The following is a 4,487-nucleotide window of genomic DNA, read 5'->3' as shown; positions in this document are numbered from 1 at the left end:
ATGCCTGTGACTTTGCAGACACTATGCCCACTCTTCCTTCTTCAAGCTTCAGCTCAGGCGCCACCTCCTCTGGGGAGCCTTCCCTGATGTAACCTGGCTGGATCCGGACCCCTGCTCCCCACTGTGCTTCCCTCTCTCCCAGCCCTCAACACACTGGAGCAGGAGCAAGAGTGGCCCCTGGGCCTGCTGCCAATATCTCTGAGCCTGTCATGACTGGCAGTCAGAGTGAAACTCTGTGTACCCTAACATAAACCAAAAATAACAGGGACACCCTGACTGGTTCTGGTCTTCAAAATAGTAGAGCCTGTCTATGGCCATGCCACCCTGAACGTGCTCGATCTCGTCTGATCTCAGAAGCTAAGCAGGGTCGGGCCTGGATAGTACTTGGATGAGAGACCGCCTAGGAATACTAGGCGCTGTCGTCATTAAAAATAATAAGAATGATAATGATGATAATAATGATAATGATAATGATAATGATGATAATAAATCCTGAGTTTTTCCCATATATCTGGACTCCCTGACAAAAATAAGTCTATTCCTGAAGCTAAGTCATGTCCTGTGTGAAACAGTGGCTGAGTCCCAGTGCAGATGGGGTCCTATCACGGTTTCCTCTCAGCCCTTGCTGTGCCACGTTTGGCCAGCCGGTCCTTCTTACACTCTTCACTGGTAGACTTTTTTTCTTCCTTTCCCCTATGCTCTGAGAGTCTTGGGTCTTCCTTTGACTTGGGCCGTGAACACTGATTCCCCCTTCTGTGAGCCCCACAGGAAATGCCGGCCCTGGGCAGGGGCTGAGGGTCTCCATTTCCACATCCCAGAGCCTGGCACAGGTGGCCACTCTTGAGTGCTCAATAAATCCTTGATAAATAACTTAGCCAATGGGTAGAGCCGGCCAGTGGACAGGTCCTGCTCCACACTGACCCCAGGCTATTTCTCAAGACCCAGCTCTCCCGGAAAGCCTTGTCCAGGAATCCCAGAGCATTCTGTCTTCTCCAACCACATTGCAACCATTGGACTACAGCAGGGCTGGGTGTCTAACTCTTGGGGAGTTATTTAACTTTTCCTGCGCAAAGAGGTCACACGCAGGCTCTACGTGTGCTTGTGGTCACACCATCTGAGTGCCTTGCATGTGGAGGGGGCTCCAGAAAGGTGCGTGGACTCCTTAGTCCTGTTGGCGGGCTGTCATGGTGCACATGGGGGCAAGATGGACCTCTGCAGATTTCCTTCAAAGGGGGAGGCAGTGTCCACTCCTGCCCTGAGCCCTCAGTGCCCCCTCAGCAAGGAATGTTATGGGGAACCTTTGCAGAGAATAAGATCTTTCTGAACCTCAGTGCTCCTCATCTGTAAAATGGAAGGAATGAATCCAGGTCCTGCTTAGTGGAGACTCTGTGGCCAGGAAGTGAGGAAAGGGAAGCCTTTAGTTCATTATGCAGCAGGGGCTCAGCAAGTGGCCACAAGGGCCACCCTTCAAGACCAGAACCAGATAGCTCTGGGGGAGCCCAAAGGAAAAAGATTCTCACCCGCTTCCCTCAGGGGGTGGAGAACAAAGAGCAGGGACGTGTTTTTAAATTTTTTAGTGTAAGCCTTTAAAAACTTATTATTTTTAATAACTTATTTTTTTTAATTGACAGACTTTTTAAGAGTGGTTTTAAGTTCACAGATGATAACTTATTTTTAAGACTTATTTTAATAACTTGTTATCGAAATCCCACCGTATTGGATTCTGTCCCTCATCCTGGTTTGTCAGCATTTCTGGGGCCTTGGTTCTGCCATCGAGAGACTATCCCTCCCTTGCCATCAGCATGGCACCTGCCATTATGATAGGTCAGTGTCTGTCTCCGCCGATATTGTCGATTCCAGGGTAGAGAGGGTGGCTGTGCAGGTGGAAGGCAGAGACCTGCCCCTGGATGCACAGGGCCAGGTTTTCTGGACGTGGCTGCTCAGTCAGGCAGCCCACCTCATCTGAGCCCGCGTTTCCCCTTCGGGCCTGCTACTCCACCCGCTCTTGTGCTGAAACCCAGGTACTCAGCTCCTCTGCTGCCTCCCACACAGAGCCTTCCTAAAAGGACAAGGTCCATCAGGCCTCATTCCCAGCTGCCACAGACAATACCGGTGTCTTATCCATGTCTCCTACATCCCCTTTCGCTTTGCTATAAGACCCCGATTTTTATCAAGGGAGCAATGTGTGCAGCTAAAACATTCTGTTTCTCAGCTTCCCATACAGCGGGTCATGTGACAGTTCCAGCCAATGTCCAGATATGTCCCGGGGTGGGTGTCCCTTATAGAAAACAGAAAGGCAAAGCCTCTCTGGGAAAAAGCCTCTCACCCTTTCCCCTTCTTCCTGCCTGGAATCCCTGCGCTTTCTCATTTCATCCTCATGTTCAGTAGACGGAACAGGTATTATCCCCATTTTACAGATGAGGAAACTGAGGTTCAGATAAGTGAATTGACTTTCTCAAGGTTATGGGACTCAGACAACTCCTACATGAAAACTGAAGAAGCATCCAACTCAATCCATTGAGATAAATTTGCTTCAAGTTTTCCTTTTGGGCCAGGCTGCTAGGAAGCTCAGTACTTAATATATGAAGCTGTTATGTCTAGTATTAACCCTTAACATGAGTGCTTTGCTGCCTTCTTTTCTCGTATCCTCATTGCTTGTTATGAGATTTGAGAGAGCGATCCTTTTTTGTCTGCTGCCTTGAGTCCTCTTTTAGAAAAGATTAGCTGTGGGGGCTGGGAGCTGAGCATCTCTCACTGGCCTCTCCAGATCTTCCCTCTGCTCTGGGTAGCAGGAGACATGAATGGACCATACCGATGGGTTCTCTGGTTTCTTCTTGCGTTTGGCCAACAGGGAGCGCTGGTGGAAGTGAGGTCACAGCCTTCCTGAGGGAGGAAGTGACCAACCCCCACCCCCATCAGGCTCCTGTCCTCAGGAAGCACTCTCTCCCTTCCTGCCCAAGGCCCCCAATTAGCCCAGGGGACGGCCCTCTCCTTTACTGTTTCCTATACCTGCTGTTTCTACTAAATTCTCAAATTACCCGAGTTGAGTGTTTCCTGTCAGGATCCTGTCATGGGCTGAATATCTACGTCCCCACTAAATTCATATGTTGAAGTCCTAGCCTCCAATGTGATGGTATTTGGAGGTGGGGGGCCTTTGGGATGTAGTTAGGTTTAGATGAGGTCATGAGGGTGGGACCCTCACGATGGGATTAGTGCCTTATAAAAGGGAGTGAGACCTCACTCTCAGAGCACAGCCAGAAGGTGGCCGTCTACAAGCCAAGAAGTGGGCTCTCACCACCGAACCTGCTGGCACCTTGATCTTGAACTTCCAGCCTCTGGAACTGTGAGAAATGTCTGTCATTTAAGCTACCAGTCTATCATAATTCATTATAGCAGCCTGAGTAGACTAAGACAGGCCCTGAATACAGAATATAGAGGAAGATCTCTGAAAACTGTTCTGTCCCCTCCCTTCCAACATTCCTTCCTCTCAGCGGAGCTCAGTTCAGCATCTCATCACCTCCTGCCTGTACCTTACAGCTGCCTCCTAAATGGGTTCCCAGCCCCGCCCCCAGCAGGGCATCTGTGCAGTGCCATGAGGCCTCCCTAACAAGGGAAATGGCCTTGTTGACAAGGCTTGGCCTCCCTCCACTGCCTGAGCTCCAGGCAGGTGTAGGAATGAGGCAATGGGCCCAGCCACCCATACAAAGAACATGGCAAGTGTGGCAAGTGTGTTAAAACTAGCCTTGGCAAGTGTGTTATAACTAGCCATCCTCAGGAAGGAGAATTTGTTGATGTGGGTGGGGGACCATCACATAAGCCAACAGTTACGCCAATGTGATGAGAAATGACAGGTATGCACAGGGTATCATGGAGCAGAGAACGGGCAGTATCTCAGCCTGGTTGGGAGCAGGGAGGAAGGTTATGGAGGAGGTGTTCCTGGAGTGAGGGCTGAGCTGGATCCCAATGGGTGAGCAGGTGAGGGCATTCCAGGCAGAAGGAACAGCTTGGACAAAGATCATGAGGCAAGAGACAGCATGGAGGATGCTGGCTGAGGGGACAAAGGGAGGTGGTCAGGGGCTGGGGTGGGCCCACCGCAGACCACAGAGGGGCCTGGACCCCAAGCCATAGGCCACAGGAGAAATCCAACAAATATACATTCAGGCCAGACAGGGGCAGGGCAGGGCAGGGCTGGAGGCTGAGAGGCTAGCAAGGAGGTGGCCCACTGGAAAGATGAGGAAGGCCTGGTGTCGCTGAAAGTCATCTCTTCGCCCCTCCTATTCTCCTAAGGGTCCAAGTTGGAGCCCTACAAGTGTGTCCTGAATTAAGTGCACTCCACCTCCACAAACACACTTTTCTCCCCGGCCCCCTTCTCTCCACATCTTTCCCACACACAAGATGGTCATGAGGACACTTGGGATCCAGCTGAGGTCATGAGGCTGCTAAAGAGAGCCCCCGTCTTCCCATCCCACACCCCAAACAGCCTCCAC

General features: G+C 51.0%; 1 pseudogene; it reads left to right on the top strand.

Annotated features, from left to right (window-relative positions):
- The first annotated feature begins 306 nt into the window (after window positions 1–306).
- LOC112473299 lies at window positions 307–425 on the top strand (annotated as a pseudogene).
- Window positions 426–4,487: the final 4,062 nt, after the last annotated feature.

Source organism: Pteropus alecto, unplaced genomic scaffold (assembly GCF_000325575.1).
Source record: "Pteropus alecto unplaced genomic scaffold, ASM32557v1 scaffold98, whole genome shotgun sequence".
NCBI lineage: Eukaryota > Metazoa > Chordata > Mammalia > Chiroptera > Pteropodidae > Pteropus > Pteropus alecto.
The sequence above is the reverse complement of the archived record's forward strand: the minus strand, read 5'-3'. Positions and strand labels throughout refer to the sequence as shown.